Genomic DNA, 22,879 nt, shown 5'->3' with positions numbered 1-22,879 from the left:
TCACTAGTTGGGGATTCACTGTTGCCTTAAAGTCCACACAAAGTCTCAATTTTCCGGAAGGTTTTTGCAAAATTACTAAGGGTGAAGCCCAGAGAGAAGCCTGCACACGTTCAATTACACCTTGTGATTTCAAATCGTGTAATGTTTTTGCGACCTCATCACGCAATGCGTGGGAAACATTGTGCGCTCTGAAATTTTTCGGTTGCGCGTTTACTTTCAGTTCCAAATGTGCTTCATAATTCTTAGCGCAACCAAGGCCCGGTGCAAAAATGTCTGCAAATTCTTCACATAGACGAGAAACACTGGCTGAAGGCACAGTCTGCTTCACTGATAGGACCTGATTGACTATAGACAAGTTAAACAACTGAAATAAATCTAAACCAAACAAGTCCACTGCAGAAGGAGAACGAAGAACGTAAAATGACACAAGTTTTGTTTGTCCCTTGTATGTTGCAAGAAGGCTGGACTGTCCTAACACAGGGATCTTGTGACCTGAATATGTAGTTAGCTTAACAGTTGCGGCATGCAACGGAGGTTTGCCCAGCTGTTTGTACGTGTCGTGATTGAGTAGTGAAACTGTAGCTCCGGTATCGAGCTGAAACGGAATCACTTTTCCGTCAAAGTCCAAATCAACAAAAAGTTTATTGTCCTGCTGACGACAAGAGCGACTGTCTCGTGCAACGTACACCGACACTGGTACAAAATCACTTGCTACTTGACGTGATTTCCGTCGATGTCGACGCACACTTTTTGTGGGACGAACACTGTCACTGTTAGAGAGAGAAGCACTGGATGGAGTGGAATTTACTACATGAATTGCCATGGGCGAAGGTTCACGAGCCCGAGTATTCTTGGTTCGATTTCGGCGCGAAGCAAAGGGCCTAGAATGGTTGTGAGCGGCCGATCGGAGCTTTGTCTGGCAAACACTTTGAACATGTCCTGTTTTATTACAGAAAAAGCAAATAGCCTGGCGTGACTGGCAATTCTCAGGCGAATGTCTAGCAGGACACCGCGGGCATGATTTCACTGCATTTGCATGCTTGCGCAGCACACATGGCTGCACGGAAGGGCGCGAGGGCTGTTTACTGTTCCGTGCAGTTCGCCCGGCGGTCCGGTTAATGTGACACACGGCTGGCGAAGTTGCAAATGATTCCTGAGCAAAGTCAAGTGTGTCTTGCCGATCCAATATGTCTATCACTTGTTGAAGGGAGGGATTGACTAGTTTCAAAATCTGTTCCCGTATACGAACATCAGAAACGTTCTGTGAAATTGCATCACGCACCATAGTATCCGAATAAGGGAGTCCACATTCACACTCAAAAGCACAATCCCTTGTAAGGCCTTGCAAAGTTGCAACCCACTCCCTATTAGTTTGACTGGCCGTACGTTTTGTACGAAAGAACGTATACCTTTTTGCAACTACATTAACTGATTCTTTGAAATAGGCATCCAATGCAGACAAAATTTCTTCGTAGGACAGAGTTGCTACGTCGCGTCGGGGAAATAATTTCACTATCACCCTGTATGTCTGGACGCCGACACACGATAATAAGTGAGGCTGCAGCTCATTACCTTGAATTCTGTAGGCGGCGAAATGGAATCCAAATTGACGTGACCACTCCGTCCAGTTTTCCATCGCAGCATCAAATGGCCGAAAATGTGGTGCAACTGCTTGTTGTGGCTGCTGTAGCGGTGGAGCGGCGGCGGCTGCATCGTGTTGCAGTGCACGTTGACCCTGGACGAGCTGTCCAAGGGCATCTAATAAGGCCTGCGTCTGCTGATTCTGCAAGCGATAAAATTCGGACAGTACATCTGGAGAATGTGGCGAAGCCATGACACAAGTAAATTAGGGCAAAGCAAGTATAAAGAACAAGATCCTTTTTGATCCTCGTTGCCAAATATGTTGTGTCTAGACAAGACAGCCTAGACACAATGAGAGGAAGCCGAAAGGCACGCGCTTAAACTCACGCAGACTGGCGTGAGGTCTGAAACAGGATACGTAATGAATACTATAAAGAAAAGTACGTAGCTTCTGGAATACTTAACTTTAATCCACATTTGTAGAACATCGCTCTTGATGATACATTAATAGAATCTCAATATCTATACTGGTAATGGCGCCTTGCTAGGTCGTAGCAAATGTAGCTGAAGGCTATGCTAACTATCGTCTCGGCAAATGAGAGCGTAATTCTCAGTGAACCATGGCTAGCAACGTCGGCTGTACAACTGGGGCGAGTGCTAGTACGTCTCTCTAGACCTGCCGTGTGGTGGCGCTCGGTCTGCAATTACTGACAGTGGCGACACGCGGGTCCGACGTATACTAGCGGACCGCAGCCGATTTAAAAGCTACCACCTAGCAAGTGTGGTGTCTGGCGGTGACACCACAGTTACAGCAACAGACGAATATCACAAGCAGTTTCGCGTAAGCCACGAAAGTTAAAGGCCTCCGAAAAAGACACGAAGAAGATCTCGTTTGTACGTCTTGTGGCTTAATAACAAGGATTAGCTGGCTTCTGCAGAGACATAAAATCGACGGTCTTCAGGGCCCCAAAAAGGTTACGAATTTGTGGACGCCAGTGTAATATGTTGGCCCCAGAACACCTGGAATATACAAATTACTTTGTTGGTGTGTGCTGTTTTGTGTCAGTCAGACTATCCACACTACTGAACAGCGTAGCATAAGACATGAAACGGACACCGAATTCTATTCGACGAGACTTTGTAACAACAACAACACTGTACTATTGTACATATAAGTAAATTTTTTTTCCATCTGAGTTTTCGATAAATTAGTGTAATCGATGTACTGATTTCATTTCTTTTTTGTTTCATGTCATTGTGTTAAGAAAACTGTAAACGATTTTCGATGTGAATATTAATGTTTATGTCAAATGTCAAACAATATTGTAATAGAATTGAAGTGTAACAAATGTTGAGACTGTTGTAAGATGTTAAAATTGTAACTGTGCGTGCGGTCCATACGTAGGCAATGTATTAGGATATGTAGAATGCAAAACCTCGGTTGAATACCCTGTCTGTAAGGGAGCGGTAAAAGGTGGATGGCAGGCGAGCGCGGGAAAATGCACACGGGCGCTGCACGGCATAACGGGCTCAGCAGTAGTAGTAGGAGTTGGGCATTGGTCTGAGCAACACGTTCTGGAGCGAGGAGGCTCTCCTGGAAGACGCAGTTGCATTGAGCCTCGGATATGCCGTTCCTACGCCCATACAGCATGGCAAATTTCCATAGGCACTAAATGGAAAGGTATTGCGACGCTATGAAGAAATAAAGTGCCGATACATCGAGAGCCATAGCTGTGATTGTATGTGTGCTCTGTGCCTCGCCATCTCGCCGCCTACCAACCGCCGCATCGATACGAACAGGTTGAAACTTTTAGTACTGTATTCGTGTGGACCAGTGTTCCTTTTGTTCCATACTGTTCAATAACAACTTAAATTTTAACAGAACTGTCCTATCATTTAATTATCCTCACAACTAACCTAGACAGGGTCCTTTCCACATGTTGTGCAATCCGAGTGTCCCGAAATGAAAAATTAAAGTTTGTGTTAATGAAAATTATCTGCAGACCTAGCTATGTTCGAACGATGTTTAAAGAACTGTTTTGTTAATGAACTTATAGATGAATAACGAAGGTCTGACAAAGTTGGAAGATAATTTTGATATTGATTGAGTAATGAAGTTTAATTATTTCGAGACAGATATAATGCTATTTAAATGAGCAGGAAATAAGATGAAAAGAGTAGTAACTCATATATTGGAAATCTTGAGCACATAATGATTTCAGTAATCAAATTTTTTAATACAGTGATCATAACAGTTTCAGGGTCCCCCCCCCCCTTTATATTCATTTGAATTCTGAAGGGTTCTAAACTGATTTGACCAGCAAAGTTAAAGTCAATATAAAAAACCAATATTTGTCAGTGTTTTATCTTTATCAAAATTGACATTGTGTGTGTGATTCGAAAGTGCTATTTCTAGGGTAACCTATGCCCGATTCTAATCAGATCAATAGACAGTACGAAGTTTTGTAGTAAACATTATAGTGTAGTGTTATGTATTTATGGTTTATCCATATCAGTACAGAAAGTAAAATTATCAGTTCAATAGATTTTCTGGTTCTAAAATTCTACTATATTATGAAGTGTTACTCCTTGTTGCGTTGCACGAATATCTACCAACTTGTACAGGGAAGAAACTCAGTTAATGCCTAATTAGGCTGGCGACCGTATTATTAACAAATTGGTAGCATCTTCTGTGTTGTTTTTTTGTCCGTCCTGACGTGTAGTTGCACGTCGGACTTATTTGACGTATCATTGTTATTACAGAGTGGGTGTAAGTCTGATTTGCCACCATTTAGGTACACGCGGTCAATATCTATATTAAAATCCTTTCTCATGAGGTGAAGCCCGTTAACTTACCATAGTACAGGCTTTAAAGAGTATCGTGTGCCCAGAGCGCGCACGTTACAACTTCTGTTATTAAATGGACCAACGAACTCTGGCGTAGTATTATAAATGAAGCAACAGAGAACAAGATATCGGACAACACCCTCAATAAAGACGGTGAATTTCAACTGAGTACGACCTGGGATCCTGTGACTAGAGGGTTGAAGTTGTGCGGCGGTCGCGCCACCAACACATTACCATATATGTTGCGGGACTGAGGACCGGTGACGTCACTGGCGACGGCGCGACGATATAGACGTGGCAGCGGTATCCAAACGAGAGCGAACCACTTGAAAATGGCCGAGGAAATCTCTGCTGAAAGCTCGTGGATAACTAACCGCTTCAAGCGGCTTGAAAGCCGAAAGCATCTTCTTTTCCTGCAGCGTTTGTCACGCGTGCCTGCGGGTCCGCTACATAGGTCCGTTGTCTACATTTCGCTCAGTCACGGGCTGCGTCTGAGTGGATGTTCACGCATTTAAGGTCTTTATGAATCGAATCGGCCGAACGTTGCTTAGGTCGTCCTTCGGGTCGAAGCCGACGACTTCAAGTGTGTAACTTGCCTTGTCAGTAGAGTCATGCCCAAGCCATCGAAGACGACCCTCACGCATCTTGTCTTGGATCGGTGCAACACCAAACCGTTTCCTAATGCTGTCATTGGAAAAGTGATCTAACATAGTGGGGCTCGCTGTCCACCTTAGCATCTTTGTTTCTATTACACTTAGGCGGCGTTCTGTCTCAACTGTAGTTGAGCAGTGGCGGGACCGGCACCAGTAGTATCTCTGACATGAGTGCGATCGATTTCCTAAAGCAGAGGTTTGTCTTAGGGTTTGGGCTGGCTCGAGATATGAGGGAGCGCCGACCGTGAGTAGAAAGAAGAGACACTACGCTTTGAGAACGGAACACAGCGGTGCGCGAGTCGGCGATTGGCTGGCGGACAAAAGCGAAGAGGGTGTGCCTGAGGCCGGGCGGCGGTTGTCACGTGGTTGCACTGGAGTCGGCGGGAGTTGGCCGGCGCTGTGCATTCTCCGGCAACGTTGTGAGCTGCGGATGTGCCCGCTTGCTTGGAGGGACGCGCTGTTGTGGTATTGCGAAGTGATGGCCTGACATCTTCGCAAAATCGCCCCAGCATCGAGACACCCAGTTAAGTACGCTAATTACCAAGAGTTTTTTGTTAACTGTGATTGTGATCGTTCTTGGTACAGTAAGACGACGCAAGACGTGTGATGTAATGTTTAGTCGATTTCATTTGAGGCCTCTTACTAAATGTGTGCTCTGCTTCCGAATAGTATTGATGTATTTGCAGATGTATGTCATTAAGTCCTAGTGACAACCGAAGCACAGGGCTTCCCTTTAGATTACAAGTTTGGTTTACGGACGGTGGACTTCGCCTGAGGTCGTGTGTTGGTTCTGTGGTTACACATTTATGATTGTATAAAGTTACACCATTCTATGCCCTAAAGGTCCATCTTGCATGTCAATGCGAATTTGAATAATTTCGTGGTTCGCTCTGCAAGATTGCCCAAGTTAGGTTTAATAAATATTCGTGTTAAAGTTGAGGCTGTGTGTCAACTGTTCTTTTACATGTAATGTTAAAGTTTGGGATTGAAAAGGTCTTAAGTAATGTGTCTTAACTAGAGATGTTTTATTAAAGTTATGTTTAAATTCAGCCTTAGTGGTTTTTGTCAATTTTGATGGGAGATTTAGGATAATGATTTATCAACTTGCTTATGGTTTTATGTAATGAGTGTTTCTGAAATAAATTGCCTGAGTGGTGGCTCTCAATGTATATGGGAGATGATTTATTAACATCCTTATGATTTTATGTAATGAATGTCTCTTAAATAATCTTACCCAAGTGCCACCTGTCAAATTTTATGTGAGATGGTTTTGGGGAGTTAATAAACCCATTGGAATTGAATGTTCACTTTATTAGGTAAACCCTTCCATCCCCTTTAGATTTAAAGGTTAACAAAACAGGTGTTAAGTCGAAACGTTCCAGTAGTTGGCCAGGACTCACAGCCATACAAGGCGACTGGTCGGATGACAGTGCGATTGATTTTTGATTTTAAATTATCTTTCATTCTGCGGTCGCAAGTGAATCTGGTTGTTGTTCTCCACCTCATCCAGGCTGCCTGAGTTCTGGTGTTTACCTCTTCGGTGGGTCGGCTGTCAACAGTGATCGTGGAACCAAGGTACTTAAACTTACTCACTCCAGTCAGCTCTTCACCATTGGTTCCCATTTCATGTCTGTGTGATGTCATGTATTCGGTTTTCTTCAAATCAAGGCCCAAACCGGTCACTACATTTTTGAGTTATGCTCTGCAGATGGTTTGTGCTGCCAGCATCACGTTGTCAGCATAAAACAGGGTCCATGGTAATGGCCGGTGCAGGTCAGCTGTCACCGTATCCATTAAGAGAATGAACAGAATGCAGAACCTTGGTGGACGCCGACTGTGATGGGGAAGTCCTTGGATAGTACTGACGCTGTACGGACATAACGTCTTGACTGTGCATAAAGTAACTGCACCCAGTTAATAAGATGCTCTCGCACATCATGCTGTCGAAGTGCTAGCCAGGTGAGACTTTGTAGAAACAGATCAAAGGCCTTTTAGAGTTCAAGAACAGCACGATGCAGTGGCTTGGCTTATTTTTCCTGCTTTGTGAAATAAAATTATTTACCTTCGTGTGTACATACCGTAGAAGAAGATAATTTAAGGTGGCCTATAAAATTACACGGCGTTTGAACGAAAATATGGATACACGGCGGGTAGTGCATTTTTTAACATAAACGCAGATAATAGCCAAGTCTGCAGGGTGCGCTGTTGTATTTGACCATGAACGGCAGCTGCTTTAATACCCTCAACACGTTGGAAGTGTCAATCCTCGTCACATCAAATTTCAGTGTAGCCGTGAGTGCATTTTGTTGGACTTATGAAAATTCGAACGTAGGAAAATTGTTGGTGCTTCAGTAACCAAAGAGCCGAAGAGTTTAGTGTCTCCGAGCGGCACCGTATCGAAGGGAAAGCGGGAAAACATTGACTGCTAAGTCGGAACATGGACGGCAGTGTACGTTGAGTGAGTGCTGCCCATCGTTGAAGTCGACTGTGATGAAAGAAATGAGGGTGACAGCTGCAAACGTCAGTGCAGAACTCAATGTAGCACTCGCGAATGCTTTCAGCATCAGCGCAACACGAAGGGAGCTCCAGACGTAGGGGTCTGCAGCGCGTGCAGGAATTTCAAAACCACCAATAGTGATCCAAATATGTGTAGCAAAAAGTGGTGTCAGAGCCATAAAACCTGAACTAGGAAACAATGGAAGAATTTCATTTGGTCGGATGAATCATGTTTCACACTGTTTTCAACTACTGGACGAGTTTCCTTCCCAAGAGTGAAACTTCGCGAGGAGCATGTGACCATTGTGGCTCCATCCTATTCTACAGAGTATTTTCCCCAATGCGACTACCCTTCACACAGCTCGTGTCGTTCAGGACTAGTTCTGTGAGCATAGGGATAAATTGGTGCATCTCCTTTGGCCACCACGGTCACCAGGTCTCAAAACATTTAGCCCTCGTTGTCTACTTCTGTAGTGGTGGTTGCGTTATCGCTACTACCTCTATTTTCTGTACCCGAACTTTCCATTATTTTGCAGAAAGAACGGTACAAGGTACCCTTAAAAATCACGCAGGACCTTTACTTACCTATTTCGAGACGTCTGGAAGCTGTTTGTAATGCCAACGGTTTTCCTGCACTGTGCTAGGCTTGGTAATTGTAATGTTTCCACATTTTTCTCAACCCTTTGTACGTGTGTACTTACTTGACTATATAGTGCTTACCATTATCTTCTGTGATCCATCATATAAACTTCATACTTTCTCGCAATACTACTTCAGAGCAAATTTAGCTATTTTTATTCTATTCTCAACTTCTTTCCTCAGTATTGTCAAGAATAATGATCTTTGAGTTCCAATGATGGGTTTTTATATCTGTAACAGGTTACCGCATGCTATCCATGTCCTCAAACGATTTTCTTAGTTGTCAAACGTACCAAACATTGAATAAATAACGAGATGCATTTTGCGTATTCGAGGAAATCTCCCACTTCACATTTTCCAAGGGCGTTCTGTAAGTACTGCAACTTCTTTTTCTGACAGCAAGTTGGTATATTCAGTATTCCAATACATGATATTATTCCCTACTCCTTTGACTATAATACCCCAGTTTTCAACATTCCGTGCAATGCGACGGCCTTAAGCCATCTGGTAGGGCCTGCCGCTCCATTTTCGACGTCCGCACCTACTTCTTGCTGCGTCATTAACCTCCCCATTATCCACGTACTGCTTCTCGCGGAGTTAGGACAAACAGACGGAAGTCAGAAGGTGCGAGATCCGAGCTGTAGGGTGGATGGGTAAGGACAGTGCAATGACGTTATGTGGTCTCCTCTCGGCTGCGTAGCCTTTTGTGAGGCCTTGCACTGCCATGGAGAAGGAGAAGTTAGTTTCAATTTTAGTGGCTGACGATGACTCTGAGGTTGTTTCTTCAGTTTCCTGAGGGTAGTACAAGACATCTCAAATGATTTTTCCACCATGAGGGAGGACATCAAACAGAGTAGCCCCTTCAGAGCCACAGAATATTGCCGCAGTGCTTTACCGGTTGAGGGTGTGGCTTTCCTTTCTTCGGAGAAGATGTGGTGTGGTGCAACTCCGTGGATTGCCGTTTTGTTTCCAATTCGAAGTGATCATCACGTGTTCTGCGGACCGTGACAATGTGCGACAAAAAATGGTCACGATCAGCCTCGTAAAGCGCTAGAAATTCCGCACAGGTGGTCCTTCGTGGCTGTTTACGGTCTTCTGTTAGGCGGCTAGGAACCCAGAGGCGGACATCTTTGAGTAGCCCAGCTGATGTAGGAGCGCGTCAGCGCTACCAACAGAAAACTCCAGTTATGCAGCGACGTGTTTGATTGTCAGCCGGCATGTGTAAGATCGGACTGTATAGCACGACCTTGTTGCGATCATGACAGACGCCTGGCCCAACGGCTCACCGTACTTCTGTACACTTACAGGGCTGAGTAAACACTAAGCAAGGGCTTTCGATATCTACGATTCCCTCGTTTTCCGTCGAAAGAAGCCCAATGCCAGCTCTCTACTTGAACAAACCTCTGTTAAAGACGCCATATTGCAGGCTACGTAAAACACCGGCTCTTGTAGGAACTTTACGAAACTATAAAGAGGCTGAAAAATCATTTTCCTCTACGTCTCACAGCAAAGTCCTATTTTCTTAACCGAAATCGGCAGAAAAAGCAAGTGTTGCATTACTTGCTGAACTCCCTCGTCCATTTTTAGAAGCTCATTTTACAAACCCAAACGCATTTCAACTGCTACAGCAGTTGTCCTTTCAGTGGTTGGGTATGTGAGGAAATGAATCCATCGAATAAATGGGTGACAAAAGATTATTAATCTCCCATATCGGTTCAGTGTTTTATGTAAGGTTTAGGACTTTTTTCTCTGAAAGGTCGTAACTCACACACAGCTACCTAGAGTATAAATCGAAGGCTCCTGTTTGCGAAGCGTTTGCGCTGCAAGCTTGTGCAATTGGAACTGCGGCGGAAATTCTGTGGTAGTCACGTGACAGTAAGGCGCGGCTCGGCTGCAGCCGATGAAACAAATCCGGCACTGGGGGACCTGCCGTGCTGCCGTGTTTCCTGCCGGACAATGTGGGCGCGCGCGGAACAAAGGCAGCGCGCTGGGACAAGCATTCCATTGGCGCCCCATCTGGTCGGATTACTGGTCCGACGCGCCAGGCTCAGCACACAATGTGTGTTCGCGACGCACACAGAGCGTGGACCGACGCGACGCCTGAACGACCCACTCGCCCTGGGGCGCGGCTTCCCTCTCCGATGAAAAACAAAAAAAAAAGGAGTAATTGCCCCGTCCAGTTTTCAGTATCGCTGCCCGTAGGCAGGCATATCTGCTTACTCTGTTCCTACAGATCCAGTTGTTGATGCGGAGGGAATGTTCTGACTGGAGACTCAGGGAGAAATACGGTGTGTAGTGTGAGCCAGCTATATGGTTCCTTTTCTAAAGCGGATCCGTTGTCCACTGTGCTGAATACCGCCGTTCGTGTGTCGTGATTTCATAGAACCACGTTCAGCTCTGAAAGCCAGGAAATGCGAATCGCTGTCAGCAGGGCTCCAGATTACTGAATAGCGTTGCCGCTTTTGTGTTAGTACTGTCGGTAACGGTTTCACTGGAACGAAACGGTACCCTTGACAGTCTATTTTCATGCCATTCAGATGTTAATTCAGATTTTTATAACAAGAATAAGTCAGTCAAGAAGTGACTCCACGTTTAACAGGCCATCCTGTATTAACTCTGGAATACCCAGCCTACTTTATCACAGTAGACATCTGAGATGAGTTTGCGAGATTCACAGGCATTTTTTTTTTGGTAATGTTATTTTTTCACTAAGACAACAATGAAAATGTGAGCAAATACTGTTTCGGCGAGGTTTCATTTATATCAGTGCACATATTTAATGTGGTTAAGAAACAACATTCTTATTTATTTTTCTAAAATTCACTGAATCATAAACCTGGAAAAAAAGAACTCTAATTTTTTTTATAAAAAATTGTGTTACATTCATAGACTTTATTCCTGGAAAAGTTCAGTTATTGCATCTTACCTTCTCAGATGGCAGTTGTTGCACTTCACTGCAGAGTTTGAATGCCCACCAAATACATTTCATCTGTTACTGCATACAATTTTCTGCCTTCTTTCTTTTTAGGGTCGCACATGTAACAATTCTTCTTTTTGATGCAGTTTTTTATTTTGCTAATGTACTGAAGTTTTGAGATTCATGCACATCACTTTACGTACATTGTACAGTTTTGGTCTTCTTTTGATGTGTGGTTGAACCAAATCTTCAGCGAGTTCGGCAAGAAGATTCTGACGCCCAGATTTCATCTTTTTGACGTGATACGTCGGGTTTTTGTTCATTTCTACATATATCAGTTGCTCTCATGAGTAATGCCTCGGACCATCGTTTTTCCTTTCCAGGAGTAAGTATGCACCATCTGATCTAATCAGTCCAACCGACATTTAGTCTCATTATAATACTTCAACACATCAGATTTAGAATCATCTTCACTAATTACATTAGATGTATGATGCATTGTAGGACGTAGCTGAAATCTGGTTCAGCAGGACAGAGCGGATCAGGTTGTGGAAAGGGGCCAACGTCAGTTACTGTTAGTTATACAGGAACACACACACACACACACACACACACACACACAACTTTATTCCTCAAACTAATGACCAGTTTTCTCTTTAAAACAACAAAGGTCAATTCACGGCTGAGGGCCCAAGTAACATCTGCAGAATAAGTTTAAATGATTGCCTTTGAAACAGAAGGATTTAGAGTAACGGCTGAAGGCCTTACTTAAGTAAAATCACAATATTTTCTCGGCTAAAGGCCGAAATAATATTTCAGATCAGCTAGCGAAATTCTTTGAAAGCCAAGCATTTACAAATTCCGGCTAAAGGCCTTATTAATGAAAGTTCAAGTTAATTCTTCGGCTTAAAGCCCAATTAAAAAAATCCTTTACATAATAAAAGACAGACTTTAAAGTTAACAGAAAAAATCTTAAGAAAACTAGAAGTATCTTGTCGGCTGAAGGCCCAAAGACTCGAGAATAATTAAAGACAACCTTAAGATAAACATTTACAGAACACGGCTGAACGCCGTTTCAAGAATTCAAGATAAATGAAGAGAAACCTTACAGACAAGGCTTTACATATTAAAGTCACAGATCCTGAAACAAACGCGGCTGAAAGCCTAAATGCAGAGCGACAGGAATTTTAAACGAAACACAGCTGAAGGCCTAATCTTAAAGTTGTTATGTAGTTCAGCTGAAGGCCATATACTAAACATAAAACAAACAATATCAGTACACGGCTGAAGGCCTGGCACCGTACCTGAGACCAAGTAAAATGACACTCACAATCACAGTGGCCGGCCTGGGGAGGAAACTCTAACCACAATTTAGGTGAGACAGACAGCCAAGCGTAACGCTAAACAATCGGGTTGCAGCACGACCTATGGACGGCTGATGAACAAACCAACCGCTTAATCAGTTCCCTTCCACCTGACCAACTGCACGACAACCAAAAGTACGAGTGATGACGAGGATCGCAGCAGGATTATGTCTTAATAATTGGCGTATAAACACAGTCAAGGCACAATAAACACTCAAAGAGAAAAGGAAAACAGCACCAGGCTGTGGAACTACATGCCGTGCCAGATAGCATCAACACAGCGAGGAAAACACACTGGCACAAAACTACGCTAACGACCAAGGCAGGTCACCGGAACGTTAACGGCCACAACGCAGAAGATACCGCTGGTGCACTTCACTAATAAATTATAATCATTTCGAAGGTTAAACATCATACAGGGAGACGGCTGCAAAATTTTGCCGACTCCAGCACATCATCACTTTGCTGCTTGTGGGGACAGCCGAGGATGCAACAACCAGCAGTCAACGAAGCGATGTCACAACGGTTGAGCTTTCATGACCGGTTCACTGATTACTCAACCCCAGCATGCACATGCCGTGGGCGATGAACTTAGCAGTTCTCGCAGCTAGTGCCACACAACTCCTACCGTGCGTGCACGCCGCCAGTGGCCCCGGCCTAATCATACACCGCAGAGACTTCCTCGCTGCCCCACTGCAACCCGACCAACCACTGCCACACACACCATGGCACGGAAATATAACTGCCACACCAAAGAAGTTACAGCAGTACCAGTATCGATAAACGCTGCTGCTGCCACTGATGGAGGCAAGTGAGCAACTCGTTCATATAGTAACTGAGGGAGGAAGAAGACGCCACTCGATGGTGACAAAATGCCCAAGAGGAAAAGCGGCACTAACGCGAGCAGACCACGACTCAGTAGCACCACAATTTTACCTTTTCGTGAAATTTGTGACAGCAGAGTATGATCACAAGTGAAACCGAATGCTGTAGTGTTATAATGGGGTGTACGGCAGGGTAGGAGTGGGCTGGTGGTATTCTGCTGGCGGTCGTCTGTGGAACGGGTCAAGAAGGCAACCAATCGGTTGACGGAACTCTTTATTAATGAACACGAACAGACTCGGTTCAGCATAACTGAAACAGACTGCGGTCTACGAGAGGCGAGCCCCGTACCCCAGGACGTCGGTAGAGGCGTGCCGAAGCAGGTGTTTCCCGTCGACGGTAGCAGCGGCCCAGCCGCCACAGCACGCTGACAGGCGGTGGCTGACGGTTGCAGGATGGTGGTGCGGCAGCGAGGCGGTGTTCCTGCACCAGAGGCAGCGGTCGTAGTTTCGAGGTCTAGAGAAAGCAGTGTTAGAGACGTGGCAATGACCGACACAGGCTGTGATTCACCAGACGGTCCCACTGCGACGCTGATGGGTCGATACCCACGCCATAAATCCCGTTTCCACATGCTGACAGTCACAGGCGGACCCCTGTATCGAGATTGCATCCAAACGACTGGAGCGAGATCGATGGCCTGGTGTGGCGTAATAGGTAGACGGTCGGTCATACGGCAGGAGTCCGCGTCAAGTACCTGTTGCCAATAAGCGGAAGCGCCGGTTGCTGGAGATGTGTCTTTGCTAAAGCTGCTCAGCTGGCAGGGCATTGGCCAACGATTTTTGGCATGGTTCCGCTGCTGACTCAGTTGTCATTGTTTGAGCCGTCACACTGTGTTTCTTCCGGATTTTCTTTGTCAAAAATTCTCTCGGCACAAGTGCTTTATTTTGTCGAACTGTTCGTACGTCAATCCATGTCATTGTATGAAATCTGTCAGTTCCGTGAATACGATATTTCGGCAATGTTCTGTTGCAAGATGAGCGACAAGCTTAAGACCAACACTTTTAGCTCTCTCGTTTCCTCCTTTTCCAAGACGTGGGAGTCCTTTCAGTCGAAAGAAATTTCTATAGTCACATTTACAGAAAATATTTACTCCATGAAACTTCCTGGTAGGTTAAAACTGTGTGCCCGACCGAGACTCGAACTCGGGACCTTTGCCTTTCGCGGGCAAGTGCTATACCATCTGAGCTACCGAAGCACGACTGACGCCCGGTCTCACAGCTTCACTTCTGCCAGTATCTCGTCTCCTACCTTCCAAACTTTACTCCTTTCTTTCAGGAGTGCTAGTTCTGCAGGTTCGCAGGAGAGCTTCTGTAAAGTTTGGAAGGTAGGAGACGAGATACTGGCAGAAGTAAAGCTGTGAGACGGGGCGTAAGTCGTGCTTCGGTAGCTCAGATGGTAGAGCACTTGCCCGCGAAAGGCAAAGGTTCCGAGTTCGAGTCTCGCTCGGGCACACAGTTTTAATCTGCCAGGAAGTTTCATATCAGCGCACACTCCGCTGCAGAGTGAAAATCTCATTCTGTTTACTCCATACTTACCAGGTTATGAACTCATATACTGCCAAAATGCTAACCGTTAGCGGAATAGAACTAGCAGTTCACCGATCGTTTCGTAGATAATGTTACCCAAAATTATTTTATATGTACCCCAAACATCTGTGAAAGCAGCGAATTTACCTTTCTGTCTTCGAACACTTCTCCTAGCTGTACTATCGAACTCAGCAACAGTAACAATTCTTCCGTTCTCTGACGACCTACTGTGGCTTTAAATATTGTTGAAGCTTACTTCTTGTTCCACCGTACTCTTATTTCTATACTATCACATCATTTTCTCCCTCTCAAAATTCTTTCCATTATACACCCTTTCAGCTTCGATGTTACTTAACTGCACAATAATTTTCATAGGATGGAGCTTGACTGTATCAACTTGAGATTTTATTCTCTTTCCTTACCATTTTTTCTCAGGTGGAATTTTATTCCATCCAAACTCTCTCTCTCTCTCTCTCTCTCTCTCTCTCTCTCTCTCTCTCTCTCTCTCTTTCTCTCTCTCTCTCTCTTTTCCCAAGAAATACGATTTCAAAACTTTCAGTAAGTGTCATCTTCATCTTCCAGGTTCGAAAATATGCTAATTCATGCACATCCCTTCCTTCAATGATTAAACTTACATTACTGTCTTCTCAACTTATCTTTATCATTACGTATGTTGTACGAACACTGGTCACTGAAATTACTGAGATTGTCAGATTCTTTCAATGCTTGAAGAACATTTACATTTGTAAATTAGCATTTTGTAGTCATATAAGCACTCCAGTGTATAAGCCTACACTTAAGGTGGAAAGTACGAGAAAGCGACCACAATTATGAAAAAATTTTATTGGGTTTTCGTATACTAAATGGTACTGAAATTTCAATTCGGGAATTAAACGCTCAAATTCCACTTCCAAGTCTGATACAAATAATAGTTAAGAAAGCTAGCCCAGGGCCACGCCTCTTTACTGTTCTGTATTTCCGCATATTATGTATTCCTGCGGTGCTCCCTTCCAGTTTCATGCTGTTTTTATAAGTACATGATGAAAGGCCTCCAAGATGCCGCAAAATTAAGAATTATTAAAAAACAAAAATTGAATCACCGAGTAACCAGAGGGTTGGAAAAGACAATTATGAATGCGCGGTAAGGCGCAGAGAAATGAACGAAAAAACAGTCAACTATTGTACATGTTTTTTTCACTCTGACAGACTCTCTCCTATGTAGAAGGACGATGAGGATGTGCGATTTTAGATATGAAGTATTGCGATCTCGATGTATCATATGTGTGCGTAAATAATATGATCTTAGAAAACAGGATGAAACATTTTATTTATTGAAGTAAGTGAAGAGGATATTCGTGATTACGACAAGCGCCGGTGTTTCCGGAGTCCTTCGCCGTCTGGAGCTTCAACTAGAAGGACAGCGAAGTCCAATCGCCAAGAAAAATTAAGATAAGCACAAACATTTTAACAACGCAATCATATTCAATTATACTTATTGATATTAGTTTTTTATATTACAACTGTCGACCTGTATGCCAGGACATCTGGGCACCGGTCGTGAATAGAGTTTATCAACTATTAATATCGTAAGAAATTTCTATGACATTGTTATGAATTATAAAATCTAAGTGTCTGTATTTTCTGCCTGCGTGAATCACGACGGGGAGAAAGTACTACAAAAAGGCAAAAATTGAGGAGAAACATTTCCAAAGGAATAAGAATTGGACCTAGGTCACGTAAAATTTTCCATAGTAAGCTGTTTTGTTCGGCGCAGCAAACGTAGGAAAGCTACGCAAGTTGCTTGAATGGTTGCGCTTGGTAGCGCCTCTTTTGATGTAGATAGAAACCTTTCCCGCATTATTCCCTTCCTTGAATTTTATTGGCGAATGATTTACAGGAATTTTTAGTGTGATATTCATTGTCACTAAAACATAAAGAATTGTGACATAATAGTTTGCACGTTATAATAGACGTAGAACAGGCTTTGACATTACGTTATTTATATTTATCAAGTGTAATAACTAGCGTATGAAATTTTTAACGTTTTTGTGAAATTTCTATTTTTTGCTTTTTCATATAGCATGGCTGAAAAATTATGCCCATTGTAGATGGTGACAGAGGAAACACAATCAGCCAAGATGGTGTAGAGTTGCGAGATCGATTAGTTGAAGTTCACGCGCCATGCATACCTACTGCAGAAAGTTTAAGTAGATCAGAGATGAGTGTCGCAAGAGTGACAAATGATAGCGACGCCCCACGGCAGAACGACTTGACGACACAATGTTGACAATTGACAAGACAATGTACCTCATCTCCCAGTGCAACATACCGCACTGGAGAGCGATTCCAATAAGAATTTTGACAACACATTACAAACACCACTTATTCGCAACACAAACACTAACTTGGAAAGTACAGCTGACAGCAACCACAGTAGTTCAATTAACGAACTACTATGGCAGTTACTATCTAACATGAATACGAAATTAAATAGTATCAACACCAATTTCAGTAATTTGACACAAGATATGAACACGGTAAAACAGGAACAAAACACTGTTACACAAGATCTAAATGCAATGAGGCAAGAGCAAAAACATGTATTCAATGATTTGCAAGACACGATCTCACAGACGTTCGATGACTTACTCAAAATTTTCGCGCTGAAACCGAAGAAAAATTGAATGATATGAAAACAAAGGTAAAGCATGAAGTACATTCTGAAGTTAATCGTAACATGACGGAGTTAAAACAGAAGGTAGATTCTTTTAATGACCATCACGATGGAGTAGAGCAACAGATAATGAAAATCGCAGACGCAAAGACAAACATTAAGGCCACGCAAATCCAGTTGTGTTCGACAGTAAAAAAGGTTACCAATGTCGTTAACAAAATACCAGAGACTATGAAGGTGTACCTGTAGCTGTAGGAGAGCTTACGTTAAGGGTAGCAACATTAGAAGTTGACTCAGCATGTGCTAAGAAGAAGAAAGAGAAAATTAATGAAAATTTGAGTGATATCATTAGTCAAGCTGACGCAGGTAGGCTAGATAAGGGTAAAACCATTGCAGAGAAGTTAGTAACCGATTGTAAGTTATACACAAATGTAGTAGAAAAGGCTATTCAGAAGAAAGAAAATGAAATCGTTAAAAAGGTAAACATTAACCTACAAGCCACGGAAAATAGGATCCGTAATCTCTTAGAAGTAAATATTACCGGATCTCGAAATATGCATGTAAATAATACACAGGCTACAGTGCACAAACCACAACCTGTTGGTATCTATTCACAAATTGTCACGAGTCCCACAGCAGGCACCACTGACAGTTGTAGATTACAAAATGTAAACATACCCACAACTCCAATACCTGAACAATTACCAGCCAGAATTACAGGTAACTACAATAACAACATAAATACAATCGAAAATGCCACGAGTCTATCTATTTTTACAGGCGAAGGTTTGCTGAGACGTAGACAATTTCTTACATTTACTACCGAAGGCAGAAGAATGAATCCCGTAGTACTTATTAGTGCTTTTTATCATGTATTTTCACGCAACTGGACGGAAGCACAGAAAATCAGATTTGTCGTGGGATATACGCCAGGTGATGTGCTTTTATGGGCAACTGAAGTGGCTGAACGTTGCAGCATTTATATCTAATTTGAACTAGTTTTCCTCGACAAATACTGATCTTAGGCAGTGCAAGAAACACTCAGACGCGAGGTTTTCAACCCTGCATCATTTAATGGCAAATACGGTAGCCTACGTGGATACTTCGAAAGCCGGCCGCTGTGATCGAGCGGTTCTAGGCGCTTCAGTCCGACGCCGCGCTTCTGCTACGGTCGGAGCTTCGAATCCTGCCTCGGGTATGAATGTGTGTGATGTCTTTAGATTAGTTAGGTTTAAGTAGTTCTAAGTCTAGGGGACTGATGACCTAAGTTGTTAAGTTCCGCAGTGCTTAGAGCCATTTAAACCATACTCTGAAAAATACCTGAACAAGACGCGCTACTGGACGAACCCAATATCACAGGTAGACATGTTAAAAATTTTGAAAAGTCGTTTACCGTCGCTAATTAGAGAAAAATTAGTCACAACACTCGAGCACGATACTGAATGTTTTCTGTCAGTGCTCCATTCTATCGACTTAGTCTATGAGGAAAGATCTGTACCCCATATAGTTCTGGGTGGAGATTTTAATTTGCCGGATATAGACTCAAACGTTCATAAAGGGTGGCAGGGCAAAGAATCAAGTGAAATTTTTTTAAGCGGTTTATCTGAAAACTACCTTGAGCAGTTAAACAGAGAACAAGACTCGTGGCGATAACATATTAGACCTTCTGGTGACAAACAGACCCGAACTATTTGAGACACTTAACGCAGAACAGGGAATCAGCGATCATAAAGCACTTACTGCATCGATGATTTCAGCCGTAAATAGAAATATTTAAAAAAAGTAGGAAGATTTTTCTGTTTAACAAAAGTGACAAAAAGCAGATTTCAGAGTACCTGACGGCTCAACACAAAAGTTTTGTTTTAAGTACAGATAGTGTTGAGGATCAGTGGACAAAGTTCAAAACCATCATACAATATGCGTTAGATGAATATGTGCCAAGCAAGATCGTAAGAGATGGAAAAGAGCCACCGTGGTACAACAACCGAGTTAGAAAACTGCTGCGGAAGCAAAGGGAACTTCATAGCAAACATAAATATAGCTAACGCCTGGCAGACAAACAAAAATTACTCGAAGCGAAATGAAATGTGAGGAGGGCCATGCGAGAGGCGGTCAATGAATTCGAAAGTAAAGTTCTATGTACTGACTTGTCAGAAAATCCTAAGAAATTTTGGTCTTATGTCAAAGCGGTAGGTGGATCATAACAAAATGTCCAGACACTCTGTGATCAAAATGATACTGAATCAGAGGATGCCAGACTAAAGGCCGATATACCAAATGTCTTTTTCCAAAGCTGTTTCACAGAGGAAGACTGCACTGTAGTTCCTTCTCTAGATTGTCGCACAGATGACAAAATGGTAGCTATTGAAATAGACGACAGAGGGATAGGGAAACAACTATAATCGCTCAAAAGAGGAAAGGCCGCTGGACCTGATGGGATACCAGTTCGATTTTACACAGAGTACGCGAAGGAACTTGCCCCCTTTCTTGCAGCGGTGTACCGTAGGTTCTAGAAGAGCGTAGCGTTCCAAAGGATTGGAAAAGGGCACAGGTCATCCCCGTTTTCAAGAAGGGACGTCGAACAGATGTGCAGATCTATACACCTATACCTCTAATGTCGATCAGTTGTAGAATTCTGGAACACGTATTATGTTCGAGTATAATGACTTTTCTGGAAACTAGAAATCTACTCTGTAGGAATCAGCATGGGTTTCGAAAAAGACGATCGTGTGAAAGACACGGGTTCCTAGGTAGATGCCGTGTTTCTTGACTTCCGCAACGCGTTCGATACAGTTCCCCACAGTCTTTAATGAACAAAGTAAGAGCATACGGACTATCAGACCAATTGTGTGATTGGATTGAAGAGTTCCTAGGTAACAGAACGCAGCATGTCATTCTCAATGGAGAGAAGTCTTCCGAAGTAAGAGTGATTTCAGGTGTGCCGCAGGGGAGTGTCGTAGGACCATTGCTATTCACAATATACATAAATGACCTTGTGGATGACATCGGAAGTTCACTGAGGCTTTTTGCGGATGATACTGTGGTATATCGAGAGGTTGTAACAATGGAAAATTGTACTGAAATGCAAGAGGATCTGCAGCGTATTGACGCATGGTGCAGGAAATGGCAACTGAATCTCAATGTAGACAAGTGTAATGTGATGCGAATACATAGAAAGAAAGATTCTTTATCATTTAGCTACAATATAGCAGGTCAGCAACTGGAAGCAGTTAATTCCATGAATTATCTGGAAGTACGCATTAGGAGTGATTTAAAATGGAATGATCATATAAAGTTGATCGTCGGTAAAGCAGATGCCAGACTGAGATTCATTGGAAGAATCCTAAGGAAATGCAATCCGAAAACAAAGGAAGAAGGTTACAGTATGCTTGTTCGCCCACTGCTTGAATACTGCTCAGTAGTGTGGGATCCGTACCAGATAGGGTTGATAGAAGAGATAGAGAAGATCCAACGGAGAGCAGCGCGCTTCGTTACAGGATCATTTAGTAATCGCGAAAGCGTTACGGAGATGATAGATAAACTCCAGTGGAATACTCTGCAGGAGAGATGCTCAGTAGCTCGGTACGGGCTTTTGTTGAAGTTTTGAGAACATACCTTCACCGAGGAGTCATGCAGTATATTGCTCCTTCCTACATATATCTCGCGGAGAGACCATGAGGATAAAATCAGAGAGATTAGAGCCCACACAGAGGCATACCGACAATCCTTCTTTCCACGAACAACATGAGACTGGAATAGAAGGGAGAACCGATAGACGTACTGAAGGTACCCTCCGCCACATACCGTCGGGTGACTTCCGGAGTATGGATGTAGATGTAGAAATCAAACATAAAAGCAGGCACAACAACAACCTAATTATGTAAATCAGTCAATAAAACGTGATTTAGTTCTAAGTTCAAGGGTACTGATGACCTCAGAAGCTAAGTCCCATAGTGCTCAGAGCCATTTGTCGGCCGCAGCAGTGGGCGACGCGCGGCAACAACGCCACGCCTTGTTCTGTACCACAGCCGACTTTTGGGCAGCAAAATAACTGCACAGCAGCTAACGACACAAATTGGCAAAGTACATACACAGTGCAACTCACTGAAATTTTTCGATCTAATAAACTAAGTCTCACTACGCCGTCGGAAAACACCAACCGGTCGTAGTTAAGCCTCAGCCTATTGACCTCTCAGGGAGTGGAGGCAAGGCAGATTTGACAAACGAGGTGACATCAAGGACGATTTGTATCAGCATGAGATACAGTAGACAAACTTATAGTTAACTGTCTTATTGGCATGAACACGTTTAGAACGTACAGAACATAGACTGACATGTTGTTGTTGTAGTCTTCAGTCCTGAGACTGGTTTGATGCAGCTCTCCATGCTACTCTATCCTGTGCAAGCTTCTTCATCTCCCAGTACCTACTGCAACCTACATCCTTCTGATTCTGCTTAGTGTATTCATCTCTTGGTCTCCCCCTATGATTTTTACCCTCCACGCTGCCCTCCAATACTAAATTGGTGATCCCTTGATGCCTCAGAACATGTCCTACCAACCGATCCCTTCTTCTGGTCAAGTTGTGCCACAAACTTCTCTTCTCCCCAATCCTATTCAATACTTCCTCATTAGTTATGTGATCTACCCATCTAATCTTCAGCATTCTTCTGTAGCACCACATTTCAAAAGCTTCTATTCTCTTCTTGTCCAAACTATTTACCGTCCATGTTTCACTTGCATACATGGCTACACTCCATACAAATACTTTCAGAAATGACTTCCTGACACTTAAATCTATACTCGATGTTAACAAATTTCTCTTCTTCAGAAACGCTTTCCTTTCCATTGCCAGTCTACATTTTATATCCTCTCTACTTCGACCATCATCAGTTATTTTGCTCCCCAAATAGAAAAACTCCTTTACTACTTTAAGTGTCTCATTTCCTAATCTAATACCCTCAGCATCACCCGACTTAATTCGACTACATTCCATTATCCTCGTTTTGCTTTTGTTGATGTTCATCTTATATCCTCCCTTCAAGACACCATCCATTCCGTTCAACTGCTTTTCCAAGTCCTTTGCTGTCTCTGACAGAATTACAATGTCATCGGCGAACCTCAAAGTTTTTATTTCTTCTCCATGGATTTTAATACCTACTCCATATTTTTCTTTTGTTTCCTTTACTGCTTGCTCAATATACAGATTGAATAACATCGGGGAGAGGCTACAACCCTGTCTTGCTCCCTTCCCAACAAATGCTTCCCTTTCATGTCCCTCAACTCTTATAACTGCCATCTG

Source organism: Schistocerca cancellata, chromosome 2 (assembly GCF_023864275.1).
Source record: "Schistocerca cancellata isolate TAMUIC-IGC-003103 chromosome 2, iqSchCanc2.1, whole genome shotgun sequence".
Lineage (NCBI taxonomy): Eukaryota > Metazoa > Arthropoda > Insecta > Orthoptera > Acrididae > Schistocerca > Schistocerca cancellata.
The sequence above is the reverse complement of the archived record's forward strand: the minus strand, read 5'-3'. Positions refer to the sequence as shown.